Here is an 8,349-nt window from a genome sequence, read left to right as displayed (position 1 = left end):
AACTGTCATTAACAATCAGAGTCAGCAGTCAACTACAGTGAGCGGTCAACCACAATGAACTGTCAAAATCAAACCCTAGGTTCCAACTACATAGAGAGAGAGTTGTGTTTGTAGCTGAAACGTTTCAACCACACGCATAGTCTTGCATGCCTACGGTTGTAACCAAAAATATATTTTGGAAACTCTATGGCTGAGAACCAAAACCCTAATCACATGTGCAAGCTTCAAACCCTACAATTTCAAACCTGAGCGAATCAACTTTCGGGAACTGACCTCAAACCTATGCAAATCCAAAACAAAGAAAGAAGAAAGATTGATGATCTCCAAATGAAGTCCACTTGACTTTTATTTATATCCATCCAAGGGTGTCCAATTTCCTTTTGGGCCCACCTGCCCTTTTTGTGCACATGGGGGTTTCCATATTAAATATATTTTTCCTTAACCAAATTAAAATATTCTAAGGGCTAGAAGTGGTCTTCTTTGATGAGGAAGATTGTTCAAAAGAGGTAATTTGTCTCTAATCTGCCAAAATTAACACTCCCTCTCATCTAGGGAGAAATTACTGACTGCAACATATGTCTCAAGCATCAAATATCATCTTTGTTCATCTTTGTTCATATCTGCTCATATTTTCTCATGCCTTCTTATCTTTGCATGTCTCTGTATCTCTGCTCATATGTTGAATACTCTTTAATGTAAAAGAATAATGATTTGACGTCAGAGGAGAGACTAAGCTACCACCATCTATCCATCAGGGAGCCATTGCTACCACCAGGAATCACTTCTAGTGGGGAGCCCAATGTTACCACTAGAGAAACATCAAAGAGCTTATCATCACACAACCCTACTCATCCCAGAACCACATCGGGGAGCACATATCAACCTGGAATCCAATGATAATGAGAAAGGTCCTATGTGACACTCTCACCTCATGTCTATGCCAATGGGGAAGTTCCTATGGGCCACTCTCACCCCAAGTCATCTCATATAGAAGAGCATCATGCTACCACCCTATATCGAGCAATAGGTGAGATACCACTTACCAAGCAAGGATCACAACCATCCCATTATGCAATCAATGGGTGAGCTACCACTTGCTATACCATGCAAGATCCTAACCATAATATTTCTTGTTGATCTTCCCAACAATGAAACGCAATAGTCATGTGGTATAACACTTGCATCTCTAACTTGAGAAGGATGCTACTTACCATAAGAAGTAAGGATTTGTTGATGGTGTTGGATACCACCAACATATAGGGGGTCTCCCCAATGTGAAGTCCCAATTATACCTCACACTGTATGGAGTAAGAGCCCCATACAAAGTATTGGCTTGGCCAGCATAACACAAAGGTTCGTCTTGGTTTCAATGCATAAAATAAGAGATTATATACATAAACCTTGAATAAGCAAGTAAGATGACATTGTGAAGCACCAATTGCAGGATGTAAAATGAAACCTTCACAAGGCGAGAGAAAAGTGAGTCTCTAAGAGGAAATTAATAGTATTATCCTAGAAGAGACACACAAGAGAAAGAAAATATTTGTTAGCGAAGTAGTTCACACAATGATATTAAGGAAAATGCAACAAAAATTCAGCAAGGTAAGTACCAAAGCCACCAAAATAGTTTAGTTTCTCCAGTACGTATGAACACAACATATATCATAAACATCCCAAGAATAGTCATAAAACATTTGTAATACATGCATGAAAATGTGTTGGATCATAGAGCTTCAATTCTAAGGTGAAATATCCAAGTACATCAATTACAATGGCGAACGCTAGTTCCAATAATGGAACATTAAGTCACGTCTTTCTTCTCCAAAGAATAGTTTTCTCTCCTATGTCAAGTAGAGAAGCCAAGACTAGCTCTCCAAAGCCTAAGCCTCCAAAAATCCCCTTTCTTGAGTTATGGTGTTTCTTTTATAACAAGAAGAATGAACTTTCATATCCTCGTGACTCTTGGATTACCCCCATGACTCTTGGACTCCTAGTGTGTCCTTTGGACTTCTAAGAAATTCTTGAACTTCTAAATAAATTTTGGAATTCTATGCAATCTTTGTCCATTGATGACTATGTGACTCTTCATGTTCCACATATGACTCTTGGACTTCCACTTATTTGTATTTTACAATGATTACAATACTACATCATGACCTTCACATCATCATATGATGGGACTTGACATGTCACTATCTTTGATGACTGGGACCGATAGCGACTGATGACATGGATATTCTCCAGTGGTGACATGTCTGCTACTTTGTCTTTGCTCTTTGTTTTTCTTCTGATCATGGCGCTTTCACCCTCTGAAGGCTCTTCAATCGTGGCATCTTTGGGGTTATTCGATTATCAAGTTTCAAGTGTGTTCTTAGTTATTTTCATGCTTCCTTTGTTTATCCTATTTTCCCAATATTATTCATGTGTGCTTGCCATGAGGTCCCTAGAATAACTATGTATGAAATCACTCATGAAAATCAACGATCAGCCTACAAATTTCCTATTCTACCATGTTTTATGTATATTTTTTGTTGATGCCTTTTTAGTGCGCTCAAGAGGGACACAAGGGGCTTCTGGGCACATGTGCACACTTTGAAAGGCTAAAGGGATGAAGGGGAAAAGCTTCGTGGCTTTGGCATGCACTCATGTGCTCAAAAGAGGGAGACAGTCAAGGCAGGGCGTATGGTGCAAGTATGAAGGATGAAGGTGGAGGCTATGGACTTCCCAAGTGTGTTGTGCACTCAAGGGAGAGAAAGATGGCACAAGGTGCACTCCTAAAGGTTGAATGATGAGGTTTCATGCCTTCAAAGTGCGCTCATGTGCTCAAGAAACCAAAAATGCCACATTCCTTCAGGTCAAAGGAGTGCTCCAAGGAGGATGGATTCCTTCGGGTCGAAGGAGTGCTATGAGGAGGACACATTCCTTTGGGTCGAAGGAGTGCTCCCAAGGAGGGCACATTCCTTCAAGTCAAAGAAGTGCTCCAAAGGAAGGCTTGGTTTTGGAGGGCATAATTCAGAACAAGGAAGGGTATTTGTGATTTGGAAGTGCACCTAGCTCTCAAGGATGGCGAAGGGCACAATTTCGAACAATGAAAGGTCTCCCATCAAGGCTACAGAGTGCACTCATGTGCTCATAGCCTTAATGAGCTCCTTTTGCAACTGAAATTTGTCTAAGTCTGGGTGATAAGGAAAGGGGCGAACAAGATGAGTTCTAGACATAAAACCACATGTGACACATACCAACTCATCAAGAGAACTTAGACAATCTTTATCAACAATGAATATACATAAAAATTGCACTTTATACACATTCCCCAAGTATAACAAGTGAAGTGTGTGCGACTGCAACCCGAAAGTGTCGTTTTACAACACAAACATGTTGCGACCATGAAATTCATCTAGAGATATTCTAATCAATGCGATGAAACTTAAGGTCATTCAAGAAAACTTATGACATGTAAATAAGCATGAAAAAACACTTAATGAACGAGGTGACACTTGATATGAAAATGAAGTAGGCTCCAAATTCGAATGTGGTGAAAATTTTTGAGGGTGTTGTAGTAGTGACAACATGATCGTGGATAACTCAAGCAGACAACGCCTATTGGCTAGATGGGTGGGAAATACAAATTCCAAATGGGGTATAATTTGCATAGACCAAGATAGGGGAGCAACAACTTCCACCCTATGGGTGACAAATAAGGGTGATACCCTATTTTTCCAGATATCCCTCAATCCCGGGAGATGTACGTCTCAATTTCTCACCCTGTGAGCTTAGACAAGGGGGAATATTTGGCTTAATTTCTTTAATCAGCTTGGACCCTTACCCATGAGGGTCACATCCATCAATCCATACTACTCTCTATAGATTTGAAACATATCAACTTGCTCATATTTGTTATCGGCTTAAACAATTCAATGAAGAGTTCATTCATACTGCCTCATACATTACCAAGAGCAGAAATCCTCTGATTTTCTTGTTCATGCAGTTCATCAAATCAAATAGTATCTTAGAATAAAAAATATGTCACAAAAGGATACCTTATTCTTCATTTCTCCCTCTTAAGGAGGTAGCAACCACAAGCTTAAGCTTGTCTCATACAGTATCACTATTAGAATATTTTTCCAGTCGGATCCAACTCTTGTAATATATCACTGCCATATCCCAAACCTGCTCAAATAGCTATCCAAAGAGCTTCCTCAACCAAACTTCCCCACAACTATCCATGTTAGAAACAATGTACTCAACCCTAGTCATGCTTAAAGCTACGAACTTCTATTTCATACTCATAAAAATGTAATGGCAAATCCCAAGCTAAAGAAGCACCCAGATGTGATTTTCTTGTCAATAACATTTCCATCCCAATCAGCATCAGTGTATCCATGTAGTTGAACATTACTTGTAGTATATCTCAGACCTAGATTGATCGTCCCATGCAAATATCTCAAAAATGTGATCGTCGGCAACCCAACGTTTATGAAGCGGGTCAATCATGAATTGACTCAAGTTGTTCTCTACGAAACATATATCTAGATGGATGTTCAAAAGGAACATCAATGCTTCAATCAATTGTTAGCTGCTAAATCAAGTCTAGCAATATCTCTGCATAATTTCTTTAAATTCAATTCCATCGGGTTGTCTAAGGATTTTCATTTCCACTTTCCAAAATCTCTACGATATATTTTGCTTTTCAAAACTTCTAATACCATAAAGTAACTCATTATGCCAAGATTATTCACTTCGAACTTCTGAGGCCAAGAAGCTTGTCACATGTCAGGAATAGATCATAAACATATAAAACTAAAATCAAAGGCATACCTTGGACCACTTTGGAGTAGAGGTTTGGATCGACACACCTCCTAGGGTTTACCAAGTAAATGTAAATGCAGACATACCAAGCTTGGAGTTTTCTTCAAAACATACACTTTTTTCTAAAAACATAATACTTGACCATACCAATATGCTCAGCCTTAAACAAATTAATAATGTGCATTTAAGTATGTTGATCATACCAAAACTAATATCAAAGCCATAAAAGTTTCTTCCAATATCAAAAACTCTTCGGACCAGGTGTTGGGAAGAGCACACACCCCAATACCAAGCTACAACATTATATATTTGTTATGTTAGAAATTCTCATCAAGCAATATCAAACTTCATTAGGCCATCCACATAATCATGATATGAATTATATACATCAAGGATAAGTCGTATAAGTTCCATCCATTCATTGTGAGATTTTTGCAATAAAAATCAATGCATATTGAATCACAATTGTTTATAATACAATTAATTTTCCAAATGCCAATGATGCCAATACAGAATCAATTATGTCTACATAGAATTGTTATTCCTCATCAAGGAAAATCATCATTATCAAGAACCAAATTTGTTCAAAGCCCTAACTTGTTATCATTGTGACTTCAATCAATCAATAAGTCAAAACATATCTATGAATTTTAAAGCATCATCTCACAATTCTAATATTTCTCATCTATATTAATTCAAGCCAATAAGTCAAATTTTTTCAAGCCCTTACAGTTGTTACCATATATTGTCATATACTAGCTCAAATTATCAAGTCAAGGGAAACAACATACTGATATGCATATTTCATTCCCTTGTAAACACAAGATTAGCCAATACATTCACATTCTCTATAATAGGTCAAACATTATGTATATATTAAAAAATTCCTTGCTTATAGAACTCTCCATCATCCACTCCACGTCTGTAGGTATTTCATACTCTTGGTGCACTCTTGGTCTCATGCATAAGATTTTAGTTTTTGAATCCTACAAACTCAACCGCACCCATAGGCCTTCTTCCGTGCACTTGGGAGGCTTATAACCACACCCTTAAGTCTTGCTCCCAACGGTTGGGGCTTGGACTAGGAGAAACCTTCTTTGCTCAAATCAAAACTTGACAAAAAAATTCCACAACATTAGATGTTTATTCATAACCAAAATTATTCCTTCTACATTCAAGTGTCTTATTTTCAAATAATAATAGGTGTTAAAATATCATGAAATTTTCTCCCTCTAAATGGGAAGCCACTTCAATCATCATCATTGAAAACATCAACCTATCTATCATAATATTGTATGCATCAGCAGAACTGTTAGATCATGAAGTCAAACTATATGCATCATAGTCATAACATATTAGCATCAACTACTTCATCATCACATATGAACATGACACCAAACATTCATCAAGGGTTAGTTCATATAATTAGGGAAGTTGACAAGTGTATCATCATACTTCAAGCACCATAATTAAAACATCACTTCTTTATCACATTACTCAACCATCAAGTCAGGGCATCCATATTTACCACATTATCAAATTTACTAACCTTATCAAAAACATAACCAAGATCAACAAGAATATCCTTAGTATCAATCTTATTTTCACACTTTTATCATCAAGGTTACCATTCTTATCACAAGCATTTAACTATTGTATCAAGCTATCATATATTAAAAATCAATGCATATATATCAAAACATACTAGAGATCATACTTACTTTAATATGCATGCATGAGTCATTTATGAGAGTGATATTTCCATCGTACCTTAGGGCTTAGCTTGCCTTCCTATCTTGCAACTGAAACAATACACCATACATACCTTGTATAATTCATACACATGTGTGACTTGTAGCTCTTATTTGTCATTGGTAGTTGTAGCACTTGCATATTGTATTTTATGGATGCTACTTTGAAACCTTTTCATCAAGTACCACCAACTCTTTTCTACCTGCATTAGTTTTCTTTTCCTGCACCTTAGATGATCCTCAAAAGGATATGCTTATCACATCTTATCTAGAGGTTATTAGATGCTCAAATTTTTATGCAAGAATTATAAGAAATAATCAAAACAATAAGTCAAAACAAGAATAGTCTCACAAAGAAATAACATAAATCTAAAATCTACCTATCTTTATCGATAGGTAATCATCTTTCTCTTGAACCTTCCTTCAAGAGTTAACAATGTCTATTATCCATATAAAAATGATGCCTTCAATATTTTCAATCATTGTCATCAGCAATCAAGCCTAATTAAATCTAGCCCATCTAGGGTTACACTAAATTTGTCACATGTACTAGAACAAAAAATGAAGCCTTTATCATACTCCAGGGTTTCTTCCAAACATTGACCTCAAGATAACCATCAAAAACTAATAACTAGATTTCCTAGGGTTTCCTTCAAACCTTATCATTCTCTTAGGTATCCTCCATCTTCTCTTGCTTCCATCAATGGTTTCTTTCATAGGGGTGATATCTAATGACTTTTCTTTAGCTTAGCTCCGATACCATGTTAATTTTTCTTAGGGCTATATTTTTCTTTTCTTTGGAGTCACTCCACATCATCATAACATTATTCAACAACATGTGCAATTATATAGAAAGAACAATAGTATCATCAATGCAGCCAAACATAAAGGAACAATAGAAGAAAATCATTCACGCGTAGAGACACCTGGATTGGTCGAAGACTAGGGGAAAACCCCACAAGGGGGGAAACCCTTTCAAATTCTTCTTCTTATTAGATTTCCAGTGAATGATTCAGCAAAGAGAGATTACAATAACCCAATTCTTTATCCACAAGGCTATCCAGTAAAATCAACCAAACAATATCCCAAAGATGAACCCAACAATAATACTAATCAAAGATAACTTTTCCCAGCCTATGGTCAACTGTCATCAATTGTTAGAGTCTGCGGTAAACTGCGCTCAACTATGAAAATCAAACCCTAGGTTCCAAATACATGGTGAGAGAGAGAGATGTGCATGCAATTGAAACATTCTAGCCACATGCATATGCTTACATGCCAGCAGTTGTAACCAAAAATATCATGTGCAAACCCTACAACTGAGGAAAAAAACCTTAATCGTATGTGTAAGCTTTAGACGTTACAATTTCGAACATGAGCAAACCAACTTTTGTGAATTGACCTCAGACCTATGCGAGCCAAAAGAAAGAAAGAAGAATGATTGATAATCTCCAAATGAGGGTCACTTGACTTGTATTTATAACAATCCAAGTGTGTCTAATTTCCTTTTGGTCCGACCTGCCCTTTTTGTGCGCATGGGGATTTCCATTTAAAATATATTTTTCCTTAACCCAATTAAATTCTTCCAAGAGCTAGTAGGGGTCTTCCTTAATGAGGAATATCTTCCAAAGGAGGGAATTTGTCCCTGAGCTGCCAAAATTAACAAAAAGAATCTAAAACTAGCAAGGTTGGTTTTTGATTTATTTTTACATCAATATCTACATCACACTCCTCCATAGATGGGGAAACCTCTTTTCAAGAAGCTACAAACATAAATTACTATGATTCT

The sequence above is a fragment of the Pinus tabuliformis genome, chromosome 5_1 (assembly GCF_031772625.1).
Source record: "Pinus tabuliformis cultivar Carrire ecotype Pingquan chromosome 5_1, CPIR1, whole genome shotgun sequence".
Classification (NCBI taxonomy): domain Eukaryota; kingdom Viridiplantae; phylum Streptophyta; class Pinopsida; order Pinales; family Pinaceae; genus Pinus; species Pinus tabuliformis.
The sequence above is the reverse complement of the archived record's forward strand: the minus strand, read 5'-3'. Positions refer to the sequence as shown.